At 42.1% G+C, this 14390-nt stretch overlaps 1 pseudogene; it reads right to left on the bottom strand.

The window, feature by feature from the left end:
• Positions 1-4246: 4246 nt before the first annotated feature.
• On the bottom strand, positions 4247-6029 carry LOC147978960 (UDP-arabinopyranose mutase 1-like; annotated as a pseudogene).
• Positions 6030-14390: the final 8361 nt, after the last annotated feature.

Genomic DNA, 14390 nt, shown 5'->3' with positions numbered 1-14390 from the left:
TAGCTTTGGTCATCGTTGCAATTAATAGGAAGTAATAAAGAAAGAGAGGTTTCACATATAAATATACTATCTTGAACATATTTTATGATTGTGAGCACTCATTAAAATATGACATGCTAAAGAGTTGATGTTGGACAAGGAACACAACGTAATGGGTTATGTTTTCTTATATCTGAAATAAAGTATATTGTCATGGATCATCCAACATGTTGAGATTGTTTTCCCCCTCATGCTAGCCAAATTCTTTGCACCAAGTAGAGATACTACTTGTGCTTCCAAATACCCTTAAACCCAGTTTTTCCATGAGAGTCCACATATCTATCTACGGATTGAGTAAGATCCTTCAAGCAAGTTGTCATCGGTGCAAGCAATAAAAATTTCTCTCTAAATATGTATGATTGATTGGTGTGGAGAAAATAAGCTTTATACGATCTTGTGACGTGGAACAAATAAAAGCGACGGACTGCATAATAAAGGTCTATATCACAAGTGGCAATATAAAGTGACATTCTTTCGCATTAAGATTTTGTGCATCCAACCATAAAAGCGCATGACAACCTCTGCTTCCCTCTGCGAAGGGCCTATCTTTTACTTTTATCTCCCACCTTACATAAGAAAGTCATGGTGATCTTAACCTTCCTTTTTACATTTTATCCTTTGGCAAGCTCAGTGTGTTGGAAAGATCAGTGTATTGGAAGTGGGTGGGGTGGGTTTTTTTCTTTGACCGGTCGGGTGGGTTTTCTCAGGAGTTCGGGAACGCCTCTTCGGGCCCTATATAGGGCGCGCCGTGATCCAAATAGTTATTCTAATCCTGGGATTAGAATAGTGCTATATATATATATATACATAAACACTATTCTGATCACGGGATCAGAATAATATTCTGATCACAACATGAACTTCTCGAGTAACGCGCCTGACCTTCCTCGAGTAATAGGTTGAACTTCAGCTAAAAGGTGTCCAAATGGGGCTTGCGATATACCGTTGGATAGCTATGGACATTAGTATCATGACCCAAGTTAAAATTTTGGCAAAATGTAAGCGGTTTAAGAGCAGTTTTGAAAACTGTTTTTTCTTCATACAAAAAACGTGAATCGTATTTTCGATCGCATTTTTAAACCGTTTATTGGAATGAGGCAAATAATATGGCGTTGGAAAGCTTCTGCAAAACCGCTCCTTCCACATGTTGAAAGTTTTCTCTAATTCCCTACGGTTAAAGAGTAATTCGGAAAATCGTAAAATTTCGTAAACCGAACACCCGAGTTCGTATTTTTGATGCCATTTCTAAACGGCTAATCCAATTGAGGCAAATAATATAGCGTTGGAAATCTTATGAAAATGCGCTACTTTTTTATGTTAAAAGTTTTTTCTAATTTTGAATGGTTTAAAAGTAATTTAGAAAATGGTACAAGTTCCACCGAGTTCGTATTTTTGAGCTAATTGTTTAACCGTACGTACAAATGCAGCAAATGATATGGCGTTGGAAAGCTTGAAGAAATGCGAAACTTTTTTGTATATATTGTTTCTCCTAATTCACTACGGTTTTATGTCAGTTTTGAAAATGTTTAAAAACGTATTTTTGCCATAATTTCTACAAACTTTATCGGAATGGGGCAAATAATATACCTCTGAAAAGCTACGGAAAATGCGAAACTTTTTCATGTTGATGGTTTTCTCTGATTCCTAGCCGTTTTCAAGTAATTTCGAAAACGGCGGGATCATGTGTTCTGCCTTTATGGCGAAACAGATTCTTCGAAAATGCACTGCGTGAAGAACCTGGACTTCTCGGTGCGTGTACCTGAACTTCACTCCGTTATTCACGTGATTTTTTTGCTCGTAGGTCTCCATCCACTGCTCGTAGCTCTCCGTCCACTCACCGGAATTGAGCAACTGATATACCAGTGGAAAGCTGCTGTAAGCACTTAACTTTCCCGTGTTGATCGTTTTTTCATACTCGCGACGATTTTAAAAGTTTTTCATCTGAAATTCATTCAGTGTAGTAGGTGAACTTCCTGCTATTTTCAGTTGAACTTCTGTGACGTATTTTCGTTTGTAATTTTCTCATCCATTCGTCAGTGTTACACAAATGTTATTTCCTTTTGTACAAATCTCTCTCACAATAAATTTTTTTGACTTTCTTCGACGAAGGACTTGAACTTATAACAACAAAACTTTTCGCCTTTGCTTTTTTGTTCTTTTTTAATACAAAATGCACACTGTGTATTACATGAACTTCTAGCAGTTATCAACCTGAACTTCTCTCAGTTACATGAAAATATTTGAGTTTTTTTATGAATTTTTACTCTTTTTTTCTTAATCATTTTTTATGAATTTTGAAGCGCTCTATTTTAATAGTTGAACTTCTTGTTATTTTATTTTTGAACTTCTTGTTTCCATTCTTTAATAATGAGGAAAATATGAGTTTTCTATCATCATCGAACTTCTCCATCTTTTTAATATGGACTTCCTGGTTTTATTTCTTAACCTTTTTTATGAAATTTTAAAGCACTCTATTTTTTTAAAGTTGAACTTCTTGTTAATTTATTTTTTAACTTCTTGTGATTTTATTTTTGAACTTCTTGTTTCCATTCTTTAATAACGAGGGAAATATGAGATTTTTCTATAATCATCGAACTTCTCCGTCTTTTTAATATGGACTTCCTGGTTTTTTTCTTAATCTTTTTTATGAAATTTTGAAGAGCTCTATTTTCTAAAGTTGAAATTCTTGTTATTTTATTTTTGAACTTCTTGTTTCCATTCTTTACTAACGAGGAAAAACTGAGTTTCCTATAATCATTAAACTTCTTCATCTTTTTAATATGGACTTCCTAGTTTTATTTATTTTAGTAATGGAAAAATCCTACTTTCTGATAGACATCGAACCACTCCGTTTTTAAATTTGAACTTCTAGGTTTATTTTAACAGAGAAATCTTTTTTACAAAATTGTTTGAGATGCTTTTTCTAATGACCTTTGGGTTTTTTTGGATGAACGTTTTTGTTATGTGATACCTATGAACTTAGTTTTTTCTAAAACATGAACTTCATGTTTGAAAAGTAAAAAATTACACAAGAATATACATGCACAGTACAACACCAATTCGTATTACACACAACACTATGTGCTGGTACACTATGTGCAGGCATTACACACAATACTATGGTCATCTTCCACGACGGCGGAGGCGGAGCAGGACGACACCGCGGCCGGGCCTCGCGCGTGAACATCAAACTCTTTTTTTATTACAACATCTTCGTTTATTTTTTAGAAACATGGAAATATGATTTTTTTTTAACTATTTGAAGTTTTAACTTTTTTACAATTTGAAAATTTCAAAATTTTCTAGACGGAACTCAAGTAAATTTTTCCATAAGCCAAATACAGAAACAATCAAACAAAAGAAGGACATAGTTTCAATTGTTTCCTGCTTGTTGCTATACGAACATTTTTCATATAAAAAAAGACATATTGTACCTCTCATTCCTCACCATACTTTGAACAGAAAAAGGTATAAGAGCACATATTTGGACGGTTAGTGCTCCCTCGAGTTAGGAGGAATAACTGCAGAGAATGAAAACTGAATGTTTTTATGTTTGTACTTTAGGCAAACGAAACCACCTGCTCCTTTTGAATTGCTTGGTCAACAGGATAACACAACGGAAATCGACAGGCATCCGTGCTCATCTTTTTTCTAGTTTTTGGTGAAGTTCGACTTGGTCTGCAGGAGAAGCACGAACGTGCTCATCTTTTTTCTAGTTTTGGGTGAAGTTCGACTTGGTCTGCAGCAGAAGCACGAACGTGCTCATCTTTTTTCTAGTTTTTGGTGAAGTTCGACTTGGTCTTTAGGAGAAGCACGAACGGGATCACCGATGGCTGAGCCAGAAGGAGACTGTTCCTTCCTTTTTATAGAATTTCACATGGGGAAATTAGGAAGAAGACGCTAAGAACTCTGCTGCTGCTGTAGTTGACCTACTAGTAGCGTACGAATTGAACTTCAGTTAAGCTGCTTTTTGCTGCCGAGGAGACGACGCGGCTGTCGGTGATGCACTGCTTGAGTGGCGTACCATCGTTTTGCCGCTCTATCCAGCCGCAATTCTTGTCAGTTGTTGTGAAATGTCAAAATACATATAGGTAGTAATATATGAACTTTTGGGGAAATAATAAATGAACTTCTAAAATACATTTTTGTTTTCTCACATAAACAAAATAAGAAACAACATGGTTTTCTCACATACAGCCAGCTAATGTTTTGTAGTACACAACAGCCTGAACCTGAATACCTGATGCACGCATTGAACCTACGAACTGAAGAAACCGGTATACGCCGCCTCACCGCCTACTCAGTATGCTAATGCAAAAAAGGTTCTCTCCCTCGATCTCGATCTACTTCCCCTTCAGCTTGCCGTTGGCGTCAGCCTCCTTGGAGTCCTGGAGTTGAGCATGTCCCGGGCCTCGATCCAGATGACCATGGCGTCGGCGAGCTTGATGAAGTAGGGGTCGATCTTGCCGAGCTTCTCCTTGACCTGCTGCGAGAGCGAGATGTAGCACTTCTACACGGTGTCGCATTCCTTGTCAGCTTCGTGAACTAGAAGAAGGGGATGATGTCCTCCTGCCAGAAGATGCCCTTGTACTCCTTCAGGTTCACGAACGGGATGCTGGCCTTGCTGTGCCAGATGTAGGGCAGCCCCTTCTTGACTCCTAGCCCAAGGTGGTCGCAGATCACCTGCACACATACGTAAATTATTCAGTAAAAGTTCAGTACAGCCGGACCAAACTCAAAGATGATGTCTGTGTTTAGTTTAGTTATAGTTACCTTGACGCACCAGTCGGCCACATGTCGTCATAGCGTCCGATGGGCTGGCCGTCGCCCATGAGGCCGAAGTATATGGGCGGGCCGATGAGCTCGCGGTCGAAGGTCAGGTTCATGCCGCACGTGGAGGAGGAGTAGGAGGGCGCGCCGGAGCAGAGGGCAGGCTGCACCGAAGGGGAGGGAAGGTCGAGGTGGCGTAGAGGGAAGTTCGCGCCGGACGAGAGGGAAGGGCGCGTCGCAGGGGAGGGAAGGGCGCGTCGCACCGCACCATCGAGCGATGGACGGTGACATCGCGGCGGCCGGATGGGGGCGGCGGACGGATCTCGCGGTTGGGGCGGCGGCTGGATCCTGCGGTGGGGGGCGGCGCCGCAGCCGGATCCGAGGCGTGTGGCGGAGTTGCAGCTGGATCCGGGGGACGATGGCGGCGGGGTTGTAAGAGGAGATCGGCGGCGGGACCCATGGGCCGGGGGCGCTCTGGTGGCGGGAGCGCGCTGCGGAAGAAGGGGCGGCCGAACCTGGCGCGGCGCTAGATCCGCTCGTCGGCGGCGGCGGTAGGTGGCCGGAGTTAGGCGCGCCGGCGGGATGTAGGGCGGCGGTGGTGGATCGGGAGAAGTTCATCGGCGGCGGCGCGATGCCGTGAGGAGTGTGCAGATGGGATCGGGAAAGGGTAGTGGAGGGAGTCGTGGGAAGTGGGTGGGGTGGGTTTTTTTCTTTGACCGGTCGGGTGGGTTTTCTCAGGAGTTCGGGAACGCCTCTTCGGGCCCTATATAGGGCGCGCCGTGATCCAAATAGTTATTCTAATCCTGGGATTAGAATAGAGCTACTATATATATATATATATAATTGGATGTAAGTTAGCATGAGCTATTATTGTTGACATTACCCTAGAGGTAAAATGTTGGGATGCAAAACTATAAGCCCCTATCTTTCTCCGTGTCCGATTAAAACTCCGTAACCACAGGTATTGCATGAGTGTTAGCAATTGTGAAAGACTACATGATAGTTGAGTATGTGGGCTTGCTGAAAAGCTCTGACATAGACTCTTTCCGATGTTATGGTAAATTGCAATTGCTTCAATGACTGAGATTATAGTTTGTTAGTTCTCAATAAAGTTTCTGATTCATACTTTGCATTGCGAATAGATTATTACTTGAGCATAACAGATCATATGACATTATCCATATATGTTGATGTTTTAAGAATGATAATGATGCCCTCATGTCCGTATTTTATTTTATCGACACCTCTACCTCTAAACATGTGGACATATTTATCGTTATCGGCTTCCGCTTGAGGACAAGCGAGGTCTAAGCTTAGGGTAGTTGATACGTCCATTTTGCATCATGCTTTTATATCGATATTTATTGCATTATGGGTTGTTATTACACATTATGTCACAATACTTATGCCTATTCTCTCTTATTTTACAAGATTTACATAAGGAGGGAGAATGCCGGCAGCTGGAATTCTGGGCTGGAAAAGGAGCAAATATTAGAGACCTATTCTGCACAACTCCAAAAGTCCTGAAACTCCACGGAAGTTATTTTTGGAAATAATAAAAAATACTAAGCAAAGAAAATACTAGAGGGGGCCCACACCCTGGCCATGAGGGTGGGGGCACGCCCAACCCCCTTAGGCACGCCCCCTTGCCTCGTGGGCCCCCTGTTGGCCCTCCGGTGCCCATCTTCTGCTATATGAAGTCTTTCGTCCGAGAAAAAATAATAAGAAATCTTTCGGGACGAGACTCCACCGCCACGAGGCGGAACCTTGGCAGAACCAATCTAGGGCTTCGGCTGAGCTGTTTTGCCGGGGACACTTCCCTCCGAGAGGGGGAAATCATTGCCATCGTCATCACCAATGCTCCTCTCGTCGGGAGGGGGCCAATCTCCATCAACATCTTCACCAGCACCATCTCCTCTCAAACCCTAGTTCCTCTCTTGTATCCAATTCTTGTCTCTAAGTCTGGGATTGGTACCTGTAGGTTGCTAGTAGTGTTGATTACTCCTCGTAGTTGATGCTAGTTGGTTTATTTGGTGGAAGATCATATGTTCAGATCCTATATGCATATTAATACCCCTCTGATTATGAACATGAATATACTTTGTGAGTAGTTACGTTTGTTCCTGAGGACATGTGAGAAGTCTTGCTATTAGCAGTCATGTGAATTTGGTATTCGTTCGATATTTTGATGAGATGTATGTTGTCTCTCCTCTAGTGGTGTTACGTGAACGTTGACTACATGACACTTCACTGTTATTTGGGCCTAGAGGAAGGCATTGGGAAGTAGTAAGTAGATTATGGGTTGCTAGAGTGACAGAAGCTTAAACCCTAGCTTATGCGTTGCTTCGTAAGGGGCTGATTTGGATCCATATGTTTCATGCTATGGTTACGTTTACCTTAATACTTCTTTTGTAGTTGCGGGTGCTTGCAATAGGAGTTAATCATAAGTGGGACGCTTGTCCAAGTAAGGACAGCACCCAAGCACCGGTCCACCCACATATCAAATTATCAAAGTACCGAACGCGAATCATATGAACGTGATGAAAACTAGCTTGACGATAATTCCCATGTGTCCTCGGGAGCGCTTCTTCTATATAAGAGTTTGTCCAGGCTTTTCCTTTGCTATAAAAAGGATTGGGCCACCTTGCTGCACTTTATTTACTTTTGTTACTTGTTGCTCGTTACAAATTATCTTATCACAAAACTATCTGTTACCTATAATTTTAGTGCTTGCAGAGAATACCTTGCTGAAAACCGCTTATCATTTCCTTCTGCTCCTCGTTGGGTTCGACACTCTTATTTATCGAAAGGACTACGATAGATCCCCTATACTTGTGGTTCATCATGCACCGATTTGCAACTTTCGGTCAGACCGAAAAGTTCAAGTGCAATGGCCTAAGCCAAATCGGTGTGACCGATTTGCACAACTCAGTCGGTCCGAGATGAGTTCGGCAGAAACCTAAACCTAAATTTTCGAATGAAACCTAACCTAAAAGAAGTTTCTCTGGATAGATTGATTTCATACGTGGTAAAGAACATGGCATTCCATTGTGCTAAGAATCGGAGTAAGGAATTAGCACAAAAGATCGAACTCATACCCTAGTTCGGCGATGAGTTTGCTACGGCGGCAACAATGGGGTTGAATCCCGTTGACAGCGACGGAAACCAGCGGCGGGAGGTCGCAGGCGATGAGAAGGCGATCCGGAGACCCGAGGCGGCAGAGCAGGACACGCGCAGGCTGAGGAGGTTTGAAGAAATTTCCAAAATCTCAACCGTGGGTTTATATATCCTAACCCTGTCGGTGTGACCGAGTGGAACAACTCGGTGGCACCGAGATGCAGAATCGCAAGTGGTTAATGCAACTCAGTGTGACCGAAAAGTTCAAATCAGTTGCACCGAGATTGAAAACCTATATCAACTTAGTGAACTCGGTGTGACCGAAGTGGATGGAAAGGTCATACCGAAATGCACAGAGAGGTTTTGGATGTTTAACTCTATGACGAATCGGGGACTCCGAGTGCTCCTGACACAGAGTGGTTCGAATCTGACTTGATCAGACTTTGTGATGTAGCATGAATAGAGTTTGAGACAAGAAGAGCATAGATAGCTAGATTAAGTTCATAGGCATTCTTGTCCATCCACTTGGCAAAAGAGAAAAAGCCAAACAATCAAAACAACAAGTGGATTTCCTTGAATGGGTAAAATATGCAATCAACATGCTCACACAATAGAAAGGCAAAATGAAATATGTGACAAAGCATGCACAAACACTCTAGCATCTATCAAGCAATTGGCGATGACTAGGTCATCTATATATGAGTATATTGACTTAGGAGTCGAATGAGAATATTTGATCATAGGTCATACTCATCGTTTAAGCTCAAGTGAGGTTACCACTTTTCCATAAAGCATTGTTGTGTTCACACCATTATAGTTGCTTTAGCTCAATAGTTAGAGTAAAGCTCCCCCTAGATGTGTTATCCCCCCTAAGAGGGATGAACTAACCTTGGGTTTTGTCGATGATGACTTCATGTAGATGTTGAAGATGTAGATGCTCAATGTTGGTGTAGATCATTTGGAGCAATCCATTGGAGTGAGTTGCACTTTCAATACCTACACGGGTTAGTCCCACAAGGAACAAACAAGAATATCCATAGACATAAAGTGATGTACACATAGATGATGTCCATGAAAGCATTAGATTACCTTGCACCTTGTCTTACCAACAAGAGGGTTTGTGACTCCTTGAACTAGTGAAAGATGTGGAAGTTGTTTGCACTTGTCCTTGCCAAGATGATACGAGTGAAGTATGTTGGCGGAGTCACCCTCAAGAACTCTAGTTCTTATTCTTCGAGATCCACATCATCTTGATGGGAATCCCTGGAGTTGTAGTTGTACTTGATGAAGTAGAACTTGATGTAGTCTTGGGAACCCACTTGACCAAGGACTTAGGAGCTTCTTCAAATGCATCAATCTCCTCTTGAAGCTTGTCCTTGCCCTTTTGCTTGTGGTCTTGTGGTGGAAGATCATCTTGAGCTTGTGTCCCTTGGAAAGAAGTAGGATCATACTTCTCTTGTTAAGGAACAAACTTTGTCTTGGGGTATTGATTTCTTCCCACTCATCTCCATTGGCATTGAACTTTCATTCAAAACCAATACCTTGATTCTTCTGGTGCCTTCCTTGCTTGCGTACAATTTCCTCAAATTGCTTACTCCCGGCAAGGCTCTTGTAAACACCTTTCTCTATAATTCCCTTCAACAAGCTATTTTCTTGCTCAAGTGTAACTTGGCTAAGAGAATCATTAGTGGAATCAAGAGAACTACTAGGAGCAACAACATTGGATTTAACATGATTGTTGTTACTACTAGAAGAAGAATCTTTCTGACTCTTGTTGCTAGATTTAACTTGTGGCATGTAAGTAGACAAGAGTAAATGCTTGGCAATGTAAGAAGAACTTTTCTTGCAAAGATCATCATTGATTTCTTTTAAGAACCCATGCTCTTGCTCAAGGTTGAGCTTTTCAAAGCGTAACTTCTCATGAGTCTTTAAAAGTTCTCGATGATCTTCTAGGGTAGTTCCATGAGCTAACTTAAGAGTGTTTAGCTCTTTAGTTAGATGCTCAATCTCCTTCTTATCATCATCATTCGTTTTATCTTGATTAACATGATTAATAGCAAGTTCATCATAGTTTTCATCACTAGAGTTTTCAACAAGTAAATCATCATCACCTAGCAAATCATCTTCATCACTATTGAAATCAACATACTCGGGGTGTGATACCTTTGGGCCTTTAGCCATGAAGCATCTTCCAATTCCTTCATTTGGCTCACCAAATATGTCGTAGGAGTTGGTTGACACAAGTGCTAGATCGGCAACACCTTCATCTTGAGTATATTCGAAGTCAGAGTGATAACTTCTCTCAGAGTGATTGTCAGAGTCAGAGCCAGATACCCATTCACCAACATGAGATTGATGTCTTCGTTTTGTGTAGCTCCTGGATGACTTGTCCTTCCTTTTCGAATCCTTGCTTCTTTGTGGTGTTTTTCATTCATAACGAACATCTCTACTCCTTCTTTCTCTTGGTGGAGATTCTTCTCTTCTACTTCTCCTTTTGGGTGAATCTTCTCTTCTTTTGTAGGGAGCCGTACACTCATTGGAGTAGTGTCCGGGTCTTCCACAATTGTAGCAATTACGTCACAACTCGAAGATCTTTTTTCATTGTAGGACCTTGACTTGGAACTTCTTTCCTTGCTTCTATTCTTGTACAACTTGTTGAAGTTCTTCACCATTAGGCTCAATTCCTCATTGAAGGTTTGTTTCTCACTTGATGATGTAGGAGCATCACATGAGGCTTTGTAAGAACCACTAGACTTATTGTGAAGCTCTTCCTTATCCTTGAGTGACATCTCATGAGCAACAATTCTTCCAATGACTTCTGTTGGCTTGAGATCTTTGTAATTGGGCATCATTTGGATCAATTTGTGCACGGTATCATATTTTCCATCCAAGGCTCTTAGGATCTTCTTGATGATGAATCTATCGGTCATTTCCTCACTTCCTAAGCCGGTAATCTCATTTGTGATGAGAGCAAGCCTAGAGTACATTTCAGTGACACCTTCACCATCCTTCATTTTGAACTTGTCAAGTTGACTTTGAAGCACATCCAATTTGGATTCCTTGACGGAGTCGGTACCCTCGTGCATATCAATCAAAGTATCCCAAATTTCCTTTGCATTCTCAAGACGGCTGATTTTGTTGAATTCTTTGGGGCACAATCCGTTGAAGAGGATATTGCAAGCTTGAGCGTTGTATTGCATCATCTTCAACTCTTCCGCGGTAGCTTCGTAGTTCTGTTCTCTCCCATCAAAGAATTCACCTTGCAAGCCAATACACACAATAGCCCAAACGGAGAGGTTATGTCCAAGAATATGCATTTTCATTTTATGCTACCAACTAGCAAAATTAGTACCATCAAAGTAAGGACCTCTATGGTGGTAATTTCCCTCGCTAGACGCCATACTCTCCTAGGTTTTGAAACCAAGGCTATGATCACCAAAAGCTATGAAAATCAAGGCAAATGGAGACGAAAGCTCTGATGCCACTTGTAGGATCGAAAGTATGTCTAGAGGGGGGTGATTAGACTACTTGACCAAATAAAAATCTATCCTTTTCCCAATTTTAATTCTTGGCAGATTTTAGTAACTTAGCACAAGTCAAGCAATCAACCTACACATGCAAGTCTAAGAGTATAGCAGTGGAATGTAAAACATTGCACATGAAGGTAAAGGGAGGAGTTTGGAGGGAGCAAACGCAATGTAGACACTGAGATTTTTGGCATGGTTCCGATAGGTGGTGCTATCATACATCCACGTTGATGGAGACTTCAACCCACGAAGGGTAACGGTTGCTCGAGTCCATGGAGGGCTCCACCCACGAAGGGTCCACGAAGAAGCAACCTTGTCTATCCACCATGGCCAACGCCCATGAAGGACTTGCCTCACTAGGGTAGATCTTCACGAAGTAGGCGATCTCCTTGCCCATACAAACTCCTTGGTTCAACTCCACAATCTTGTCGGAGGCTCCCAAGTGATACCTAACCAATCTAGAAGACACCACTCTCCAAAAGGTAATAGATGGTGTGTTGATGATGAACTCCTTGCTCTTGTGCTTCAAATGATTGTCTCCCCAACACCCAACTCTCTCTCACGGATTTGGATTTGGTGGAAAGATGATTTGAGTGGAAAGCAACTTGGGAAAGGCCAGAGATCAAGATTCATATGGTTGGAATGGAATATCTTGGTCTCAACACATGAGTAGGTGGTTCTCTCTCAGAAAATGAATGTTGGAAGTGTAGGCACGTTCTGATGGCTCTCTCCACGAATGAAGAGTGGGTGGAGGGGTATAAATAGCCTCCACACAAAATCTAACCGTCACACACAAACACCAAACTCGGTGGGACCGAATCATGAAGCCCGGTCAGACCGATTTAGTTCAAAATGTGAATGTTAGGATTTTTGATGGGACCGACATGTCAACTCGGTGGGACCGATTTCATTAGGGTTAGGGAATAATGTAATCTCGGTGGGACTGATTACACAAACTCGGTGGGACGGATTTTGGTAATAAGCTAACCAGAGAGTTGGTCAGACAAACTCGGTGGGACCGAATCACTCATTTCGATGAGGCAGAAACGTTACGAAAGGGAAACAGAGAGTTTGCATTGCGAACTCAATGGGACTGATCGCTCATCTCGGTTGGACTGAATCGTTACGAAGGGAAACAGAGAGTTTGCAATCCCATCTCAGTGAGACCGAGATCCCTATCGGTGAGACCGAAGTTACTAGGGTTTCTGGTAGTGGCTATGTCAACTGAACTCGGTGGCGCCGGATAGATCAAATCGGTAGGGTCGAGTTTGACTGGTTGAGGGCTTTTGGAGCATATCACTAAGCATTTTGAGCAAGCAAGCCATTAAGCAACACCTCATCCCCTTTTAATAGTATTGGCTTTTCCTATGGACCCAATGTGATCTTGGATCACTAAAACGAAAATGTAGAGTCTTGAGCTTCAGCCAATATGTGTCCTTAGAATTTTGAGGGGTCCATATTCCTAATCCATGCCATGCCAATCATTGAACTTTCTGAAATGATCATCTTGAAATAGCATTAGTTCAATGAGCTATATGTTATTAGTAATTACCAAAACCACCCAGGGATAGTTGCACTTTCATTAGTCCTCCCACGATGAGAGGGTTGTTGGTGATGTCGATTGCTTCAATTTCCCCACCCCGGAGGGAAGTTTCCTCGGCGGAATCACTCCGCCGGAGAGAAAAAGTGCTCCTGCCCAGGTTCCGCCTCGAGACAACAGCGCTTCGCCTGAAAATCTTCTTCCGATTTTTTTTCTAGGGCAAATAGCATCCTATAGGAGAAGATGGGCCTCGGAGGCCTACCAGGGGCCCCACAAGCTTGGAGGAGCTCCTTAGGGGTTAGGGTGCACCCCTAGGCTTGTGGCTTCTTGGTGGGTCCCCTTCTGGTACTTCTTTCGCCTATATTCTTTATATATTTCAAAATAATTCTCTGCAAATTTTTAGGTCATTTGGAGTTGTGCAGAATAGCTATCTCTGTTGCACCCCTTTCTGGTCCAGAATTCCAACCGCCGGCGATCTCCCTCTTCTTGTGAAACTTGCAAAATAAGAGAGAAAGGCATAAGAATAGTATCATAAAGTGAAATAACAGTCCAAATGCAATAAATATCAATAGGAAACCATGATGCAAAATGGACGTATCATAGGGTATTATGTCTTCGAGAGAGCCCGAACCTGGGTAAAATCTTGTGTCCATATTACCATCGTACCAAGACGCCTAGCTTAGGATCCCTACCTCAAGATATGATGGATTTAGCACCGACACTGGAGGCCCGAGTGTACAAGGAGCATGCCAAAATTTCATGGTGAAATAAAATTCACCGAGCTCTACACACAAAAATTTCAACTCTCAAAGAAACTTTTCGAAAGGCATTTTGGAGACCCCTTTTTTTCTTGTGCTGGGCTCCTCGAATGTCATTTCACCATGAAATTTTGCATGCCCTTCCAAACTCAAGCATCTTGGATGCCAAAAATATTTCATGTACTTTTATATCTTTTTATCATTTTATTTAAATAAACTATTCATGAGGAACAGATGAGCCTGGATTCATCTATGGATCACTTCAGTTGAATGGAACACTCTACATATGACAATAGATCACCAGCCTAACTCACACACCCCTCCCAGCTCCAGTGCTCTCTGATTCCACTACGTAGTGGGAAAATGAAGGTGTTACCGTATGAGGGGTGAAGGGATATGAAAAATGTAGTTGCTATTCGTGGAAAGCGAAAGAGCAGGGATGCATAACTATACAATAAACTGGCTACCATTTATATATTCCGGCTTTAGAATATGGACGCTAGCAAAATATGCATGAGTAAAGACTTGCACAACTATATATACAAGGTTAAACATGCAAAGGGATTTGCATTGAGTCAGTTATCACCTTCTCGGTGTACACCTTTGCAATACTATTAAATCTCGTCTCCCACAATTGCT

Source organism: Triticum urartu, chromosome 3A (genome assembly GCF_056163025.1).
Source record: "Triticum urartu cultivar PI428250 chromosome 3A, HENAU_Tu73, whole genome shotgun sequence".
Classification (NCBI taxonomy): Eukaryota; Viridiplantae; Streptophyta; class Magnoliopsida; order Poales; family Poaceae; genus Triticum; species Triticum urartu.
Note: the sequence above shows the minus strand (reverse complement) of the source record. Positions and strands in the feature narration are given on the sequence as shown.